We start from the raw sequence: 22255 nt of genomic DNA, 5'->3' as shown, positions 1-22255 counted from the left end.
TTGGTTTATCTAGGTTTACATCATTGTTACATCCAAGTATTGCTTCAAATTGACTAGACCATGAATTATAAATGAGATGATGTGGAATCACTCAGAAAATGTCAGTGTTCTATATATTATGTGAGGTTCTATTATTAGAAAACATTAAGCTTCAAATTCTACCAATAGTTTTAGTCATATCCAAATGTATACTCACATTCTAAAAGTGACTAAACATAAAATACAAAACAAAATGTCAAATCCTTTTCTGATAGAATAGCAAAGCAAAGTGTCATATGTTAAAAAAAGAAAAGGTAAGAGTGTGCTTGCATATATAAATTGTTATGCCATTGAGTTGCCTTTTCTTCCTGATTGTATTTGAAAACCACTGGATTGTATTTGAAAACCACTGGACTAGATGATGTCTAAATTCCCTTCCAGTTCTGAAATTACACAACTATTGATCTTACAGCTTAGGCACTGCCTCTAATGGGTATAGGACCTAGAAAGAGAATGCTTTCTGTTTTAATAAGTTTTTAGAAACTAGATTTTCAGAAATAATGAAACTTGACTTTGAATCTTGCGTATTTTGAAATCCCAACTGCCTGTAAATTTGCCTTAGATAACATTTGTTCTTGTTTCGAGGAAGGCAGAATGGTGTCTATTACAGAGACCTCATAATGTAAATTAAACAGTTAAGAAATGAAAATAACTGCACGGTAGGTATTATGTATGCTCTCTGTTGATTGAAAAGTAATTGACTCTATAAGAGGCAATGATTTTTATTTTTATGTTATCCTTTGAGGAGGTTTGTTCCTTTTTTTCCCTTACATATTTTTAAAATACCTCTAAACTTGTCCATTGTAGTTGAACAAGGCAACCCAAGTGTTACTCTGAATTAAATCTGAGGAAGTTCCTAGTTTGATATTCCTTATAGGTGATGTGTAAAAATCTCAATTTATGTACTTACTCCTGATACTTACTTCTGTCTGTTAGGTGGGTCCATTTCCTTGGCCCCTCCCCCTTTTTTCTTTTTTATATTTTTGTTAGAATTGCAAACATGTAAAAAGTAGAGTGAATAATGTAATAAACTCCCACATAATCATCACCTAGCTTCAACAGTTATCAGCCACATCCTGAGTGCTTATTAATTTAAAAATAACCTGAAAAGTCAACATTACAAAGTAATATTTTTAGATGCTGCCATGTATTAATAAAATAGAAATAATTTGGTTCACTTGTAATTGTGTTGAAATGACTTTAAAAATATAAAAGCTGTTTAGAAAAAGGCTTTCAAACTTTGTGACCCAGATAGAGAAATAGATTTTATTTGTCTAAGTATGTTCAGAATACATGTTTTATGAAATAGTACCTAATATACTTATTTGAAGAAAACTATTATGACCTTCTAAATTGATTTCAAAATCATTAATTGGCCTTGAGACTCATTTTTGAAAAACAGAGCATTTTCAAGTATTTAATTTTGTTTTTTGTTTGTTTTTTATTTTTTACATGCCAGGTAGTCTGGAACACTGATGATTTTTGTAAACACAGTAAAGATCTTCATGTGACATTTATCAGTAACATCAATATGTATCATTACTAGCCATTGTTAGTAAAGAAAATACAGCATTATTGAATTAATACATTAGCCATTAGTTATTGATTTTTTTTTTACCCTATTTGATTTTGGGAAAACCGAAGCTACAGTAATTTGAATATTATAATGAAAGCACAAGTTTTCCAGTATGTGTAGTTGTCCTTTCTTTTACATTAGAACTTAAATTCCTTATTCCCTTGCTCCTGACTTGAGTTATTATTGGTTGAATATGTGGGCTGGGAGCACTTCTGTTTATTCCCAGCTGTGTGCTTAACTCTGATGCTGTTGTCTGAGGCACATTTCTGGTGAGTACAGAATGACTTGAACACTGGCCAAGGGAAGGGAGGGAGAGGGAAAACAGAACCGTCACTGAAGAACCATTTGCCTTTCATGTTTGAGATCCTAGAGATTATTTTCTCATTTTTAGACATTGCTTCTTGGAGGAAAAAAAGGTAACAAGATGCCCTGTGTTGGCAACTATCTGTGAAATACTTCTCAAGTTATAGGTTGAAGGAATGTACTATATTTAATTTAGGGTTTTTTAATTGAAGGAATATGTTAAATTTAGGAGTTTTTTTTTATTATACAGGTTTAGCATATTGGAAGCCATTGTGGAGCAAGTAGAAAAAAATACCACAGCAGCTCCAGCATTGACATTATATTTGCTAATGCTGAATCTCTAATCATTTATCAAGGAAGATGAAATGAACGGCCTTAATGCAAACCAGGAAACCGCTACCTGGAAAAGAGCAACTATAAAGAGGTTCCCAGTAACTTGCAGGGAATTGTAATTGAATTACCCTTAGACAAATAACGTAGTGATCACATATCAAAATTATGGTGCTATTAACAGTGTAAATGTTTTCACAGTAGGATGGAACTCCAAATGATTAACACTTTCCATCACATTTAGGGAAAGATGCAGATAATTCTACATTGATGGTAGCAGAAAACTTAGGAGAAAAGTCTGAAGAGCTAAATTTAGGAAAAGGGAGCACATGGGGGGATGTGATTATCTATTAATACCTTCCAGGTAGCAGTGTAAATGAAGTAAGGGAATTAGGCAGTCTCCAAAGATGGATGGGCTGAATCAAAGAGCAGTGGCCTAGAGCACAGGGAAGAAAAGCATGGGATTAGTATTAAATAGATGATTTTAATGAAACTAGCAGAAGAATGGAGTAATTTGTAGTCATTATCAGAGCCATTATAAATAGGACAAAGAACTGGTTGAGAAGTGCCTCAGAAAACAAAAGGGAGGACCTCTCTCTCCTTTTTCTTTTTCTGTATATTACAGTAGTCCCCCTTCTCTCTCAGGGATATGTTCCAAGACCCCCAGTGTATTCCTCAAACTGTGGGTGGTACTGAGTCTATTGAGCTCCTAAACAAGTACAGTAGTCTCCACTTAACCATGGTTTCATGTTCCTTGGTTTCAGTTATTCATGGTCAATAGCAGTGTGAAAATATTAAAAGGAAAATTCCAAAAATAAACAATTCATAAATTTTAAACTGCACACTCTAAATAATGAAATTTCACACCATCCTGCTCTATCTTTCCCAGGATGTTAATCATCCCTTTGACCAGCATATCCATGCTGTATGTGCAACCAGTCAGTCACTTGGTAGTACTGTACTTTTTTTCCCTATACATACATACATACATACCTATGGTAAAGTTTAATTTATAAATTAGGCAATTTGATGGATAGAAGATTCATTCTTACTGTAGATTTTAGCAATCTTAGCATGATTTTTTTTCCTTATTAAATTAAAAAACTTACACCTTTTCACTTAAAGGAAACACTTTAAGGCTTCTCTTTGGAATATTTGCACTCTGGAGGCTTCTTGAATATAAGCTCTGTGATACCAAGGACAGTCCATTTGGTAACCTAGATGGCTGCTAAGTGACTGGTGGGTTGCATTTAAATCATGGATATGCTAGCCAAAGGCATGAGTCACATCCTGGGAGAGATGGGGCAAGATGGCAGGATAGCATAAGATTTTATCACAGTAAGGAAAGTGTGCAGTTTAAAACTTAAGAACTGTTTTTCTGAAATTTTCCATTTAACATTTTTAGGCCGCTGTTGACCATGGGTAACTGAAACCACAGAAAATGAAACCGTGGATAAGTGGGGACTACTGTGCTTGTTTTGGGAGCTCAGTAGGAGAAAAAACTTCATGGAAATGAATATGGAATTAAATGGACTTTGTAGAAATTTCGAAAGGTCAGAAGTTAGTTTGTTTTTAACTCTGCAGTTCTGTGATTATGAATTCAAGAAAAGTGGTAAGATTAACTTTGGAATTCAGTTCCATCTGTAATGCTAAAAACAGGATTCTAGTTATTATAACCGTCATAAGTAACTTTTTTGTTTATTTACCAAAAACCTACATTATGAATTATTTCCAATCTGTGTTTAACTCACAGAAGCATAAATTTCATGAAGGTTCACTCACTAGACTGGATGGAACCTATAAAAGTTTAACCTTTGTTCCTTAGAAATAGGCTTTTTATTTTTTATGGGAAATGTCAGCTATTAAGAAAGCCTTATCTTCTGTAAAAGAATAGTTCCAAAATTCTGCTGTGGTAGAAGCTCAGTTCTTTTTCTTTTCTTTTTTAAAAGATTATATTTATTTATTTTAGAGGGGAAGGGAGAAGGAGATGGAGAGAAACATGAAACAACTATCAGTTGCCTCCTATGCACCTTGACCAGGGATAGAACCCGCCACCTAGGCATATGCCCCGACCAGGAATCAACCGGCTTTTCAGGAGGATGCCCAACCAACCAAACCACACTAATCACAGCACTCAGTTTGTTCTTTATGAGTGGGAACTGGTGCTGTAATCCTTTGATAGAGGTGGAAGCTCACTTTAATGCGTTCAGAGAGAATAGGGTTGCCAGATAAAATGCAGGATGTCCAGTTATATTTGAATTTCAGATAAACATTGAAGAATTTTTATTTGCTAAATCTTGCAACCTGAGAAGGATGTCTTTTTTTGTTTTTGTTGCTATTTTGGCAGTCCATTTAGAGCTTAAGTGACGCAGAGTCTTGCAATTTGGTGAGTTTTTGTGTATTAAAATAAACTTTTTAAAGATAGAGTTAACATTCTGTCAGGTGAACTGTCCTGTAATTGTGTTCAAGAAACCCTTGTTTTCTTAATAGTGGCCCCAAAGTGTAAAAGCAGTGATGGTGGCAATTTGAATATGCCAAAATCATGTTACACTGCAAATTTTGTATAAGAAAATATAGTTTATAGTAGTTGTTTCCTGGTTATATCTCATTTCTTTTTCTTTATTTTTCAATTCTGCTGCTTTATATTTGACAGAGTAAGTTTTTCATTTAGTCTCTAAAAATTAAAGTTGTTTTCAGGAATGATAAGAGCAGAGGACATCATGCTGGTTTTAAAAATTCCCCTTTTCTCTCCTTTCTGAAAATATTTTAAAACTTAAGGCACAAATGCCTGAATGTATATGAAAAAGATGTTTCTAAGGCTCTTGGTTCAAGGATTATCCATTTTCAGATTTTTGCTTCGAGGCTTGTACTATATTTGTATTCTTAGCTTGGAAGAAGAAAAGGTAGGAATGAAGATGTGACTGACTACACCCTTTTCCTCCTAGTGGGTTCAGAATAATTTTCATTTGCTGAATTATAACCACCTGATTTAGGGAGTCAGAGAAAGTTGACGTTGGCTCTAACGACCAGGGATGTGATTTCTTTACAGTTAAATTTCAATGCTAAGAAAAATCATGGCTTCCTGAGCTTTATTATAAGGCCTCTTAACCAGAGATGTGTCACTGTTTATCAGTAATTCAAAGTAAGAGAGAAACCGTGTGTCCTTTTTTTTGTAAGCTGGGGTGAGAGGGCTATAAGAAAAACAAGAATTGAACAATGTAATAGGTACCAAGGTGAATGATATTAAATAACATAAAGTATAATCAAAATTATATATATTTATGTGAAATATATTTAAGATTTTAACCAGTTTTAAGAAGTGTTAAAAATAACTCAGAGTTTTTATGAAGCTAGAATATTAGTGTAGTTTAAATTTGATGCTGAAACTCTATTGGAGACAGTATTACATGATAAATAAGTTGGTATACTGTCACCATTGTAAATGTAAAATGTAAATTTAAAAAACTATGTTAAAAAGGTCATTATCTGGGACATCGTAGTTGAGTAGAAAGGGCACTGGATTTGGCGGTAGCCCAAATCCTATTTCCATTTTAGTTCTTATGGTTTCTATTTTTTAATTAGTATCACCTTTAATTCATAGGGTTTTTATTGGGTTAAATGATAATGTATGGAAAAATAATTTTTAAACTGCTGTATTGTAAAGTGACATGTATGTATAGCCTTGAGCTGTGAGGCCTGGTACTTACAATCTGTTTACCTGATAGATTAACTGCATCTATTGTAGTTCATAGGAAAATAAAGTACTAAAGAGAAGGACCAGATTACTTCAAGGTTAGTTTTTCTGACAAATCATGACTGTATCATAAAATGTGCATTTCAAATGCCTGTTAGCAGACTAGCCTTTTCACTGAATCGTCCACCTCTGTTAGGAAAGGTCAATATTGAATTTCTATAATTTTTGAAGTTTGCCTCCCAGAACTGCTCTCATCTCAAGTTAAATTTAGCTATAGGGACACCCTATTACTCCTCATCCCAGATGTTGCCTTCCTCCCCCAGGTGAGTGACAGAAAGTAAAGTCAAGTATCAATCTCGTGTCTTTTTCTTACAACACATTTTTGTAACTTCCCTTTACTATCCTGAAGTGAAATTCACTACATTATTAAGAAAATATATAATGCCCTGAATGTAATATAAAGGGGGAAATAACTTACAATAAATTACTTAGTCTGTAAATGCTCAGGCATAGCTACAGAAGAAGACAGTGAAGTTTATATCCATACGTAGAGAAATCAAGAATGTGACAGTTTATAAAATGCTGAGTGATGTGGTTGTGCTGTAGGGTTGACTCACATACCACAGGGGGCATTGCTATAGATAATGTGGTTTTCTAAAAAGGTGAACCACTCTTTGTAAAGTTCCAAATGAAACAAGTACAATTTTTCCTCACTTTACACAGTAATTGCATTCCTGGAAAACTGAGTGATGATTAAAGCCATGCAAGAGATACATTCTGGTATATTTAAAACTTGCTTATAGTCTAGGTTCAGAACAAGTTTTTCATCTTCAATGTCATTTGAAAGTTGGAACAATTCTTTGTTGAACACGGTGGGAAATTGAGGATGCCTGGTTCCAATCAGCTAAAGGCCATAGTACTATCTCAATTATTATGTCAACCAAAATTAAACACTAATTTCCAGAATGCTCCATAAAAGGCAGAGCAGCCCTGTTAAGAATATCTCATTTTATCTCTGCACTTTTAAGTACCCTTTGATACAGGATTACAGCACCTAGTTAGTCCCCAGGACAACCACTGGGTAAAGCCACACCTCTTCTAGGGATGGAAAAGCAAGAGCAGTTATTCACTTGTTTTGATTCTTTTTAAAAAAAATACGCTTTAAAGCAGGAATTGCAAACTCATTTACCATAGGAGCTAGGTAAGTAACATTTGCTAAACTGGAGAATATAATACATGCTTTGAAAACACTTAAATTTGGACTTCTAAAAATACTGTGCTGATGAAATAAAACTGTCAGTAAGACCCCATTTTGCATCCTCTTCACCAAAGGATTATATTATGAATGTAAATGTATTCACATATAATACACAAGAATTACATTATGAATATAATATGCTATTGAAGCTTGAGAGATTGGATTAGAGTCCTGATCTTTGGCAAGGCTCTTTAACTCTGATTCCTCGTCTATTTATTAGGAATAATATATACATACCTCACAGGGTGGTGGTTAGAATAAAATGTTTCAGTTATCTAGGTTTACTTTTTAATTGTTGGAGAGCTGGGTATGTGTTAGTGAAGTTTGAGTCTGTAATATGGGGGACTAGTCCCTTCTTATTTTTAACAGAAGCAAAGGAAGTAATTAAAAAGAAAATTTTTGATTAACCCACAGCCTAACACTAAACATGCTGATTCCAAACTTCTAGTAGATCAACCTCTCCTTAGTCTTTCAGGTTAGCTCTCAACCTTAGCCATAGCAGTGACTGTTACTTAGTGTGGTATTTGTTTTTGAAGTGATGTGGGAACAGGTAATTTTGCTAGTATGCAGTATTTTATTGTACCTCAAAAAATAGATTGTGCCATAAAAGGCATATTTTTATAGTTGTTGCTTGAGTTATAAATTTAGCAGCATGATTTCTACTAGGAAACTCTGGTGTATGATATTTTTCCAATTGTCCAGTGAATGTTTTGAAAGTACCACATTTTCTTGCCTCTTACAAAATGCTTTAGAGGCATATACATCTTTTGTTTTCATACTTTAAGCAACAGAAAGTGTAACTTTTACCTTTTTTAGTAATTAAGTTAATCTAAGTGGTTAAGTCAGTACAAACATGTGCTTTTATTCCTTTGTTCTTATCCTCATAGCTCATCTTTGTTTTTCTCCATAATATGATTTTGAGTCCTTTATCACTGCTCTGTGCTTTAGTTATATGGATAAATTTTTTTTTTTATAAAGTTCTTTTTTTTCCTTCTGTTTTTCCTATCTTAATTTTAGTTTCTTCTTACCCATACATACTTGGTCTTGACCCTTCTGGTATCTTCCATTGTTTTTAGGTAAACATTTGGCACTTTTACGTTTTTTGTCCTGTAATTTGAATCCTTTTGAGGCAGAAGGGTGACAGATTTCTAATACACTTGTAAAATACAAAGTTTAATTTAGTTTACTGGTTTTTGAGCTGAAGTGTTTGCATATTTTTGCTCTTCCTAATAGCTGTTTGATGGTTTCCTTTATATGGTGGAGATTTTCTAACATGTTTTTTTAAGTCTTTTTAATCCCCTCAGGTTCATAATGTCCATATTTCTCAAAAACAGATGAGTTAGTCTTTGAGGCCTAGTTACAAATGAAATTAATTCCTGATGGAACTGAGGACATTAAGGCAGAAAGAATTTCATGCAGGGGGCTCATAATGAATATTAAATGTGAACTATAAAGTGCTTGTAGGCTGGTGAAGTTTAGTGCTTCCTGCAAGGCTGTGCACATGAAACATTCCAAAATGTCTGCCGGTAGAGCTTGTAATTTGCTACCTAGTAGCAGGTAAGCATTAAAATTCAATTATGAGCTGAGGGTGGTGCTAGGGTGATCAGATTTTATAGCTGTATGATGAAAGGGGAAATTTTGATGGGCGTTTTTAAAAAAAGAAAACCCCACAAGAGTATACAGAGTAGTAGTACTTACTGTAGGAACAACATTAAGCTACAGTGAAAATTGCTCACAAATTACCAGTAGAAATATGAGCTTGCTGACATTTGTATTTCAGTAAAAGGTATATATAGTGTAGCAGTTCATCAAAGTCAGAATTGGGAAAGAATTTGAGTGGAATGTGTTTTTAGTAGTGTCTTCGAGTGAGTGTCACCTTACCATTCTGCAATACTATCTGTTTATCACTGACAGAGTTCTAGAATTGTATCAAGTCTTAAACTCTCAAAATACACCATTGGAAAAACTTGACAGGTTTAGTAGTACCAGGTGAGCCCCAGGTAACCTGATACATAAGCTTGCCAGACATCTCTGCCTAGAATTGAATGAAGTTTTCATCAGGTTGAATATTCAAAGGATAGGTATAATTAACTATAGGAGGGAATATTAGCAGACAGGATAAACTTTCCTGCCTTGGATAATGGTTAACCAGCATTTTGACATGGAATTATTTTATTTAAGTTTTTGAAAAAAGGGCAAAGTTACTATATTTAAAAAATAATTACGAAAGACTTGCTTACACAACAATTTCAAATAATACCCAGGTGGTTAAAGTAAAACATTAAAGTTCCTCCTCTAATCCCATTCCCCAGGAATAAGCAGTGATAGTAGTTTGTTGTATATCCTTTCAAAGCTTGTTCTGTGTATACACATCATTCACAGACTGTAGTGTTTTAGTAGTATGGATTATAATTCTTGATATTGATAACCTTTCTATTTTGAATATAGTAATTGGAATGACAGATATTTCCATTTATATAAGTGTATGGAACCCCTAGAATACATCTTTTGTTATTAAATGTCATTGAAAGGAAATATGTTGATAATGACCAAATTCTTGATGGAGAAATTGGCCTACAGAGCAAGCCTTTCTCATGCCAAACAGGGAAAAGCTTCATGAAATGTAAAGGAGCAATATATTACTGTTTTTATTCTCAGGAGTATTTTTTGGTGGAAATCGTGAATGTTCACACATGTAATATCTTAGCTCTGTGGGTATCTTAGCATGTGCCCTAACTGGGAATAGAACAACTCTGCTAAACTTACTGAAAGGATTATGAATACAATTTTGCTGTCCCTTTTCAAGAGAAGCAGCAATATTTTGCTGGTATCTGGGACGCTAACTGAGTGACAGCTTGATCCTCCACCTCATGGTGGAGGTGCTATCTCATGGAGTTATGCGATGATGAAGACCTGAAACAACATGATGAGAGTGCAAATAAGTAATTATGAAAAAGAGAATAGATTTGGATTGTTGACTGAACTTCAGGATTTCCTGAAGAATGGAGGAGGGAGCAGATGTTAGTAAGGGTTCTACAATTAAATTACAGCTTCTTTAAACCATGGTATATCTAAGTGTCAGATTAGGGCAAGAATTAAATTGAAGAGTTTTCAGCCTTTAGCAGCAGAAAGTTTTTTTTTCTTTTTATTTAAAAATTAAGTAGGATTTCAATTTGTTAGTTACATAACAGTCTGTTCTTCAGTGGGGAGAGAGTCTCCTGTTTCAAAGAATCTTTGGCCTTTTGAGGGGCAGGGTTTTTAAATTGATAAAATGGGTGGCCTCTGTGTAGACATACTCAATGAAGATTTTGCACAAGGATGTTTCTTACCTTTGGTTTACAGTCTGTGTGGTCAGTCTTGATAGCTGCATGGAAAAGGTCTTGTAGATAATTTGCAAGGTTGATGATTAAAATATTTATATTAATACATGTGTCCATGTTTAAAATAAGACCAAAGAAAAGATAATCCCTTTAAGGAAGAATCTGTAGAGTGGTGTGAAGATAATCACCCTGGTGCAAAATGGACTAGGAATTTTTATTTTAAGGTTTGTCAGCCTCTCTGTGAGAAAAACTGTCATTTGCTTCTAGCATTGAAATTAAAGAGTATGCATGCGATCTAGTACAGAGGTGTGCTGTCAAGTCCCTGCTTGGAAAAGGATTGGGAGTGCTATCAGTTTACATCCCTTGGTGGGAAGAAAATCTTAAGGATGTGTGGTTTTAGCAACCACCTTGGAGATCTGCTAATAAGAGATGGAAATCTATTACTTAAAACAATAGGTTACAGTGAGTGATGCCAAGTACTTTTTAAACTTATAGGCCCCCCTGTAAGTTATAAGTTTATAGGCCATATAGGTAATATAGATAATTGGAGATGTATGTGTCATGTTAAAGGCCTGAACTGGTAACATTGATAAGAAGTAGAATATACTCCTTGACAGTTATTTAAGATACACATGTATTTGAATTAAATAATGTATATAGGATATCATGTAGTTCTAATTGTAAACAAAGCATCAGTGAGTCAGTATAGTGTGGTATTTTGAGCTCTGAAATTAAAACTGCCAGAATGTGCATCCTTTCTCTGCACATCTGTATAATGGCAATAATAACTTTAAGGGGTAGACTGTATTTTTATGTAGTAAATTAAATTATATAATTCACTTTATATTATGCCTAACGTGTAAATAATCAAGAAATGTTAGCACATTAAGCAGATTAACTGCTGTTATAATGAATTTTCTTTCAAAGACATTAGTTATATGTTCAGTAATCTTTTTGAAATGTTTTTTTAAACCCCCATAGTGTTCTTAAAAGTTATCTTTTCAAAGAAAGATTTCTAGGCTGTTTGTTTTTGATTCTAGGAGGTTTACAGGGAATCTGAACTTCCTTTTCTTTTAGAATTGATCATGGAAAGCACCATTATCTAATTTGGAAAGGAATGGGAAAGTTGCATGCTAACTGTGAAGTAAAATCTCAAGTTAAAAATTTTACACTCAATTTTTATTCATTTGCTTGTTTAGGATTAGTGGATGCATGACAAGGAAACAAACTGACATTAGGGATTTGATTATTTTTAAAAAAATGTAACTTGCAAGGCATCTGTGGTAAATTGAAATATACCATAATCTAGTTTCCTAGAATTTATGATTGTTGATACTCAGAAAAATGGCTGTGATACCATGAAAAACTCTCCTAATAAAAGAAAGATGGTTTCATTTATTATACCATTCATTAACATTAGTGATTGCTAATACATTTTAAGTTATTAATAGGTTGAAATTGAATGGAAGGTTTTACCTTACTCCTCAGTTAGTCATAATTGTTTTTTCTCACCATCTTAACAAATATTGAGTATATGTGCAACATATATAGGGATACAAAACTAAAGACGTTTTGGTTTCTAGATAATTTATAATCTATTAAAATACAGTCTTTCTCACAAACACAGTATTGACTTATGTAGCTTCATGAATTCATAGAATACTGCATTTCTGAAACACTATCAGAGAGTACCTGATAATATATTCATACATAGAGAATCAATGTTAGCCTACACAGTCTGGGTCTGTTTGTTTATAATTTTACCAGAAATGATAATACTCTCAGACTACTAAGTAGAATACTGCTTTTTGCAAGTATTAGGATTCATTTATCTTTGTATACTTTTCATTTGAAATCAAGAAAGTAGTGCTTGATTTATATTGTGTATTTCATAGTAAGGCAAGAGATTCTAGTTAATGGGGGAAATTATCAGAGCCAATGGTGGTATAGCTACCAAATAATTCTTTTTTTATTGTCATTCCATTACAGTTGTCCCAATTTTCCCATTTTGCTCTTGCCCACCCCCATTACCAAACACTTTTGAATGAGGAGATTAGGGTTGAGGATTTGGCAGTTTTGATAGAGAGAAAAAATCCCCAGAAATTTGGAGGTGCTTTGTAGGACTAGATGCAGTTAAAGCTCAGACATAGACATTTAAGCAGTCAAAGGGGTTTTTGGCACATTGTTGCTCAGTGTTCTTGGGAAAACTCTGTAAGTCACAAATATACTGTATTTAGAATTGGAAGATAATTGGAGTTCTCTTCTGGGATAGCTCCACTCTAATTGCCTGGTCTTGTACAACACAACCTCCAGGTTCTCCATAAGTGGAGTCCTTGGCATCCCTCTCACTCTTAAACATTTCCTGGTTTAGATGATAAATTATATGGTTACCTTGCCAGAGTGTAATATCTGCCCTTGGGTACTTAATGTGACGAAGACTTAAGATTGTTTTGCGTAAGCTGGGAGGTTTCTGTTTAGTATAGTTAGGAGGAAATAATAAAGATAGCCTAGTGGAAGTCTGGTTGACTTCAAGGTTTAAGATGATTCATAGGCTAGAAAAGATTCCCTTGTTTTCTGTGCTTGTGTCAGAAATACAAGGTACGCAAATCAATAAACGTAATACATCACATAAAAGGAAAGACAAAAACCACATGATCATCTTAATAGGTGCAGAAAAAGCATTCGATAAGGTACAGCACCCATTTATGATCAAAACACTCAGCAAAATGGGAATAAATGGGGCATTCCTCAACATAATAAAGGCCATATATGAAAAACCTACAACCAACATAATACTCAGTGGGCAAAAACTAAAAGCTTTCCCACTAAGATCGGGAACACGACAAGGATGTCAGCTTTCACCACTTCTATTTAATATAGTATTGGAAGTCTTAGCCACAGCGGTCAGACAAGAAAAAGAAATAAAAAGGCATCCAAATAGGAAAGGAGGAAGTAAAGCTATCATTGTTTGCAGATGACATGATAGTGTACATAGAAAACCCTGTAGACTCCACCAAAAAACTACTCAGCCTAATAAGTGAATTTGGCAAAACAGCGGGCTACAAAGTCAATATTCAGAAATCATCAAAGGCATTTTTGTACACCAGCAATGAAAGAGAAGAAGAAATCAGAAAAAAATACCATTCGATATAGCAACAAGAAAAATGAAGTACCTAGAAGTAAATTTAACCAAGGAGGTAAAAGACCTGTATGCAGAAAACTACAGCATTGAAGAAAGAAATTAAGGAAGACACAAATAAATGGAAGCATATACCATGTTCATGGATTGGAAGAATTAATACCATCAAAATGTCCATACTACCCAAAGCAATTTATAGATTCAACGCAATCCCTATTAAAATACCAGTGACATATTTCACAGAAAAAGAACAGACGTTTCAGAAATTTATATGGAACCATAAACGACCCCGAATAGCTGTAGCAATTTTGAGAAAGAAAAATGAAGTAGGAGGGATCACAATACCGGACATCAAATTATATTACAAAGCCACTATACTCAAAACAGTCTTGTACTGGCACAGGAACAGACCGATAGACCAGTGGAACAGAATAGAAAGCCCAGAAATAACCCCAGGTCTACATGGGCAACTAATATTTGACAAAGGGAGCAGAAGCATAAAATGGAGTAATAACTCTTCAACAGATGCTGTTGGGAGAGCTGGACAGTTACATGCAAAAAATTGAACTTGGATCATCAGCTGACACCATACACAAAAATAAACTCAAGATGGATAAAGGACTTAAAAAGAAGTTGCAACACCATGAAAGTTCTAGAGGAGAACATTGGCAGGAAATGCTCAGATATCCCACACAGCAATTTTTTCACCGATATGTCTCCTAAAGCAAGGGACATAAAGGAAAGAATAAACAAGTGGGACCTCATCAAAATAAGAAGCTTCTGCACGGCTAAAGAAAACATCAGCAAAATGAAGAGGGAGCCAGCCCTATGGGAAACTATACTTGCTAATGATACATCAGATAGAGGTTTGATCTCCAAGATATATAAAGAACTCACTTGACTCCACTCCAAGAAGACAAATGATCCAGTCAAAAAATGGGCAAAGGACCTGGGCAGACGCTTTTCCAAGGAAGAGATACAGAGGGCCCAGAGACATTTGAAAGGATGCTCGGCATCAATTGCCATCAGAGAAGTGCAGCTCAAATCCACAATGAGATACCACCTCACACCAGTCAGAATGGCCATCATAAACAGATCAAGAAACAACAGGTGCTGGCGAGGCTGTGGAGAAAAGGGAACCCTAGCACACTGTTGGTGGGAATGCAGACTGCTGCAGCCACTGTGGAAAGCAGTGTGGAATTTTCTCAAGCTGAAAGTGGAACTGCCTTTTGATCCAGTGATTCCCCTGCTGGGACTATACCCTAAAAATCCCAAAACGCCAATTCAAAAGAACCTATGCACCCCAATGTTCATAGCAGCACAATTTACAATACCAAGTGTTGGAAACAACCTAAATGCCCATCAGTAGATGATTGGATCAAAAAATTATGGTACATTTACACAATGGAATACTATGCAGCAGAAAGAAAAAAAGAACTACTAAACTTCGCGACAGCATGGATGGAACTAGAGAGCATTATGCTAAGTGAAACAAGCCAACCGATGAAAGACAAATACCATATGATCTCACCTATAAGCGGAACCTAACCAACAAAACAAAGATGTAAGGAAAATAAGACCAGCAACACTGAAAGAGAAAAGAAACCCAACAGAGACAAGAGGAAAGTGGGGGCGGTGGACGGGGCGGGGGGGAAGGAAGGGGATGGGAAAGTCAAGGAACATATAGCAAGGACTCATGGACAAAGCCAGAGTAGGGAAGGATTGAGAGGGGAGGGAGGGCAGGGGAAAGTAGTGTGGGGAAGTTGGAGACAAATGTATTTGAAAAAAATAAATTAGTTAAAAAAAAAAAGAAATACAAGTAGATGGGCATTGCCTAGTTCGTTTGGACAAAACAGAATTCTCATTGTTTAAAGGTAGTTTTGCATTTATGTATCATTAAAAAAATTATCTACAATCAGATACCACTCAATCCCAAGAGCAAATAAATCTCAGTACGTGATTACAAGTATTTTTCAGTTAGTACGTTTAATTTTTGTAATTTTTTTAAAAAAGATTCTACTTATTTATTTTTAGAGGGGAAGGGAAGAGGGAGAAAGAGAGGGAGAGAAACATCAATGTGTCGTTGCCACTCCTGTATCCTGAACTGGGGACCCAGCCTGCAACCCAGGCATGTTCCCTGACTGGGAATCGAACTGGTGACCCTTTGGTTTTCAGGCCAGTGCTCAATCCAGTGAGCCACACCAACCAGGGCAGTACATTTATTTTTTTAATAGACTTTATTTTTAGAGCAGTTGTAGAGCAGAAAGTACAGAGTTCCCATATTTCTCCTGCCCCCACCCACACACGGTCTCCTCCACTAGCGCCATCCCTACAGGAGTGATATACGGTACTGTACTTGTTATAATGATGAAACTACATTGACGTGTCATTATCCCCATAGTTTGCATTAGAATTTATTCTTGTTATTGTATATTCATTCTGTGGGGTTTGACAAATGTATAATGCCATGTATATACCATAATAGTATCATACAGAGTAGTTTCACTGCCGTAAAAATCCTGTTTTCCACCTGTTCATCTCTCCCCCTCCCCCTTAGCTCCTTGGTAACCACTGATTCTTTTTTTGTTTACTGTCTCCATAGTTTTTTTCCTTTAACAGAATGTCATATATTTGGAATCATATATCATGTATCCATTTCAAGTTCTTTTTTTCACTTGGTTATATGCATTTAAGTTTCTTCCATGCCTTTTCACGTCTTAATATGTGTGTTTCTTTTTAGCACCCTGTTGTCTGGAAGTCTGTTAAATTTTAAGAAGGTGCTCTTGAGAGTCTGTTTCTAGATAGGCTTACTAAATTCCCCAAATAGGACCTTAATTCTTTTAGCAGAAGATTTTATATTAAATTGCTAATTAAGAGTGGTAAGGGTGTTGGAGCATAGGGTAAAGTAAAATTGCTTATTGCTTTGAGAATGATTTGCCTGGTGGCTTTCTTACTCCCCTCTCCTGTTTAAATGTAAAATTTTGTTCACGTTATTGCCCATTTTGGGGTTGCAAGTGAAATTCCTGGAATGAACCATAGTTATATAAATTGTTGAGAATTTGGGGAGAAATACAGATCTCCATGAACAGTGTGTAATACCAAATATTCCTTGAACTTGTTTGTTTAATCTTACCATATACATAATTTTGCCACAACTGTGACTTAAAGTAGTGGGAAAGTTTGCAGTTTCAAAATACTGTGACTGTGGTTCATCGGTAAAGAATAAGACCTATTGAATATCCTCATTTTTTATTATTAGTTTTATTTTTATTTTATTTTATATATTTTTTTACATTAAGAGACCATTGGGGCCTGGAGAGGGGGAGGAAATTTCCCACTCTTTTGTTGAAGTGGAGAATCTCTTGATCATTTGCCCATTGTTGCTGTCCTTGTTTTCCAAAAACCATATGTGGTTAACTTTACAGAAATATTGAAGAGGACCAGGAAGGTAGGAAAAAGTATAAACATAGCAGTACTTCATGAACTTTGATCACTTCTCAAGTAGGAGCTCCTTACTATTCCTGTGAGATTTCTTACCTAGAATCACTTCGTCTGTGTCATATTGGCTTTGTTTCTTTTCAGTACACTACTGTTGAGTGCAAGTGAGAGTGGTTTATCCTTGTGGGTTAGGCTGAGATTCCATAAATTTTCTTTTTAAAAGTTGAGAAAATTTGGTTGTGATTAACTGTTTGCTTTTTCCCAAGAAAAAGCATTTCCTAAAATAATCTTTGGAATCAAATGGGTACTGTTTTTATGAAAGGTTAAGGATTATTTTTAAAGGCTAATAACATTATGTAATCTACTTCATGTAAAGTCTAATGCTGCTTTGGTAGCTTCTGGCATAAGTACTGGGCCTTGTGTCTGAGTTATTGATTGCAAGAACGTGAGAAAACTCTTCTTTTAAATCTTCCAAAGCAATAATAAATTCCAAAGCAAAGAATAATAAATTATTTACCTGAGATTATTAAAAGTGTTGTCCAGATATTAGAAGAGAATTAATTTGTATTTTGGTATATTTTATCCTAGTAAAAAGTACACTGCATTTAGTGGTGAATCATTTGGAAAGAAGTATGATTATGGAGAAAGTTCCATTCTCAATTCCTGTTTCATCCTCCCTGGGTGATCTCATTTCCTCCAATGGCTTCAGCTTCCACCTAAGCTGATAACTCCCAAGTGCATTATTTCCAGCCTTCACCACTCTCCTGAAGACCAGATTTGTATTTCTCCTTAGCATAGCCTACTCTTTATGGACCTCCAAAGCCAACTCTCAGCCTGTCTTCCTTTATTCCATTTACACTATCACTCTCCACTCCATGGTCAACAATTTCAGTTGATTGTATATTGTAAACATTTCTCACACCCATTACCGTCTCACCTTTTCTACAACTACTCTTCCTTCATTTTCCATTTGAATTATTGAAGGTGTTTCCTAACATTTTTTTTAAAACTTTTGAGTCATCCTTCATAATGCTACTAGTCACACCACTTGTTTTGTAGAAAGAATCCCAAGTTGCTTAGCCTGCAGGACTTTTGTCATTTTCTCTAAATTAAGAGGTCTTGAGGCTATAGGCTATCTTTATATTTCTGAATAGCATGAACACTTAACAGGTGCTATTTCTTATATGTTCCTGTTTTCTTTTATACATCTGTTAAGGGAGGTTCATTATCATTGTATTATATTTTGATTATTTTTCTGTCTCATGTCTTGCAAGGTTGAGCTATCCTTAGGAGCAAAGTTTATTATCCCTGTGCACAGTCCTTAGTAAATAGGCCCTCAATAAATGGATAATTGAACTGAAAGCATACTTCAATTTGTAGATAAGTTGAACAAATGCAAGATAAAAGTCATTATTATGAAGTCATAGTGAGTGACACAGGTTTTTATTAGCTACCATTTCACCACATTTCATTTTTTGGCTTTGAACACAGATTGTACTGCTAGGAGAGTCTTTTTGTGGTTCAGAAGCATCTGTGTGACTCCTATGCTTTCATTTTCCATCTATTTGAAAAAGCTGAGACAGTTAACAATTCCATGCTAATGCATTAATTGTCAGAGTGTGGTCTGTGGACCAGCAATACCAGCATCACCTGAGAATTTGTTAGAAATGCACATTCCTAGGCCCCACTTCTGACCTATTGGAGCTGAATCTCTGGGGATGGGGCCCAGCAGCCTGTGTTTTAACAGATGATTCTAATGCATGATAAAGTTTAAGAATTGCTACTCTAGGGAAAGTTTTGCCTTTGATTATATAACAGAGCTTCCAATGTGGTTTTCAACTATATGCTATTTATGTTTTGGAAATAATCACCTAGGAAGACCAGGACAATATTACCTAACATCCCAGGATGTGATACAAAGATTGAATTTCCCTATGTGCAAAATATTTGACTCTCGTGGTTTCTGGGGAGGAGCGTCCTGCCTCTTTTAGTTAAAATATCGTTTAGATTATATACAGACTATCATTTTGGACACTGTGTTTGTTGTCATTCCCATGGGATTGTGTGAGGATGAAAGAATTAGCTGAATTGTAGTATTCTGTGGAAGGAAGAGCTGAATTGTGTTCTCTCTAACATTTAAGTCCTGATTGTTGGTACATTGTCAGGGACAGAAAGTGAGCTTGTTATCAAAAATTATACTGAATCTATAGACAAGTGAATTTCACAGAAAAAATAATTAGTGGAGATTAGCTTTTGGTTAGTAATTACCCATGGCTTTGAGAATGGTTTATTTAACTGGAGTATTCAACCTTTCTAGCATGTTTTCCCCTTTGCCTTCAATAAATCCTAACTGACGGGTCAACTGAGGCATACTCTTAAAATGCTCTCTAACTGTTCCTTACTCTTTCCCCACCAAAAAAATTGTTTCTTGCTTCAAAGTTCCATTTGGGTGTAGTTCTAGGTTGGCCCATAGCTATTTTTGATAGTCTCTTGGGACAAGAGAGCTTTTATGAACATTTGCTTAAATATGTAAAGAGTTCACTGTATGAAACCAATCTTTCATTAAGAACACTCTTTGAGATATAGCTGATTTGTATTCATTTGTCTATTTCCTTTGGATGAGACATCCCTGATTTTTAACGGCTACCAAGATTAGTTTTTATCCTTTGTGTACCAGCAGCTTGAGTGCTGCCTGTGGAGTTAGGAGTAAATTTTCTAAAGTTTCCTAAAGATATTAGCATGGTAGCAGTTTATGGCTACTGCATTTTACCTCTTGGACATGTCCTTAGTTTTTTAAAACTAAGGTTAATGGTCACAGTCAAAATAGGACGTGATCTATTATTAGCCCCATTTTCTTTGTTCGAGATTAAATTAAAATGCCTCTTTCCTCCATGGGGTAAAGAAGAAATGTTTAGTCTCAAGGAGGATCTTTAATAATGGAGCTCTTTGCCTGAGGATGATAAAAGCGTAGAATAAGTGGCTAGGATTTTTCTGATAAATAACATACAAACAGAGCCCATTCGAGGCTATTCATGGTCATAGGCAAGTGCTGCTGAGCTCTTGGAGCATGTTAGATATGCATGAAGAGAAATGTAAGAGGGGGATAATTTCTGAGCTGATTGCTCTCTTTGCTATTAAAAATTTCCAGTCCCTCCTGTTTCTTAAAACTTGTCTAAAGCTATTTTTATAAGACATTTTTTTACCACGATTTATTATGATTTTTTAAAATTATTGCTGGCAACCTTGCCTTATTTAATGACACTTTCTAGTTGAAACATGTTGAAATTATTTAGGTTAGTTGTTTTCAATGCCTTTTTTTTGAAAACTAAAAAAAAATTAGAAAAATCACTGTTAGTAAGCCGTTTCTCCTGTTCCCCCTCCCCACCCCTGACTTTCTCCCACACTGCTTTTGAGGTCCTTCAGCAGAACACCCAGGATTGGTTTAGGCCATCCTTTAAATCACAGAGTAGAATGCTTGTATAAAGGCCATCCTACATTATTACATTTATAGCTGTATGGGTAACAACGTTAATTTATATACATTGAACTTTCTTTTTTTTTAATCCTCACCCAAGGACATTGTCTCATTGCTTTTAGAAAAAGAGGAAGGGAGAGAGAAACATCGATGGTGAGAGAGAAGCATCAATTAGTTGCTTCCTGTAGCTGCCCTGGCTGGGGATTGTATGCTCCTGGACTGGGGATTGAACCTGCAACCAAGGCATGTGCCCTGACGGGGAATCGAACCCGCAACCCTTTGGTTATGGGACGATGCTCCAACCAGCTGAGCCACACCAGCCAGGTCTGTGTATGTTTTTTATGTGAACCTCGCCATGACCTTAAGAAGTTAGGAAGTATTGCAGTTTTTCAGATGAGACTGGTTGAAGAAGTTGAAGAGTCCAACCAAGATGTAAACCATGACTCATTTCCCTATAAGGTGAGCTCTCAGCTTAATAGAGACCCTTAATCTGTTCACTCATTTAATAGCAGTACAATTGAGACTCAGGGCATGTAGCCCGGGGGTCCGGGGCACCCCTCTGTTATATATGGAATTTTGTTTGTGTGTATTGTGGGGGATTTTAGAAGCTCATGGCTTTTTGTCATACTTACAACTTTTTTTTTGGTCACAGACTTTAAGACCCATGGATCTAGATCATGCCTGTTTAGCTTGTCAGTAGGACTTGACAACAGGAGTGAAAGAAAATCCTTGTTGAAGATCAGCCATATCAAGTGCTTATCCCGTACCTGTGCTAAAGTTTTAACGTTCGCATAGAACTTTACAATTTATAGACCTCTTCCACACACACATATTATATGACTTTCAGAACTATACCCTGTAAAGTAGTTGGCATCATTCCCATTTGAAGAAACTTTCCGAAGTCAAGAGAACTTTATGTGTGGAGATCCTGACTAAAAAGCTGACATTCTTTCTGAGACCGAAATTACACTAATCTGACAGGATCCAAAATCCTGTAACTACCATCTTGCTTTACATTTTGTGAACTTACAGGTTGGCCTGACTAATATTCAGTATCTTCTCATATATTATTGCTAATAAATGTTTTAAAGGATTATAAATCTTGTTTTTAGGTAAGTTTGTTTAAATACACATCATATAATTTACTAATTCAAAGGACATTTTTGAAATCTGGTCTCATTTTCCTGTATACAGCTTCATTTGTAATTGGTAGGTTTTTTCTTTACTTTTTTTTTTTTTTTTTTAAAGTAGAATCTATTACTGCCTCTTTTTAGTCTCATTACTTGTGGGCTTTCCATCTTATTCATGATATCTCAGATTTAATGGCTTATCGTTCTCATAACATTGGTTAATTTCTTTGAGTCCATTCTTGTTTTATCACTCTCCCCGTTCTAATTTCCTCTAAGGATAGGAAGAAATGAAAAATTCCTTCTTTTTTCATTGCCTTCTGCCATTGATATTTCCATTCTGGTTCTTAGATTAAGGTTAATTTTTTTGTTGTTTCTTTTTTTTAATGTATTGATTTTAGAGAGCGGGGGAAGGGAGATAGAGAAACATCAATTTATTGTTCCACTTATTTATACATTCTCTGGTTGATTCTTTTATGTGCCTTGTACAGAGCTCACACCTGCAGCCATGGTGTATCAGGACGACACTCAAAACAACTGAGCTGCCTGGCCAGGG

The 22255-nt window shown here is 35.3% G+C and overlaps 1 protein-coding gene across 1 annotated transcript in view; it reads left to right on the top strand.

Annotated features, from left to right (window-relative positions):
* The window catches only part of NPTN (neuroplastin), a 68993-nt gene that overhangs the window by 5942 nt on the left and 40796 nt on the right, over window positions 1-22255 (top strand). The gene's annotated exons all lie outside the window — the stretch shown is intronic.

Source organism: Pteronotus mesoamericanus, unplaced genomic scaffold (genome assembly GCF_021234165.1).
Source record: "Pteronotus mesoamericanus isolate MK-2021 breed Mesoamerican mustached bat unplaced genomic scaffold, CSHL_Meso_final contig_100, whole genome shotgun sequence".
Taxonomy (NCBI): Eukaryota; Metazoa; Chordata; class Mammalia; order Chiroptera; family Mormoopidae; genus Pteronotus; species Pteronotus mesoamericanus.
The sequence above is the reverse complement of the archived record's forward strand: the minus strand, read 5'-3'. Positions and strand labels throughout refer to the sequence as shown.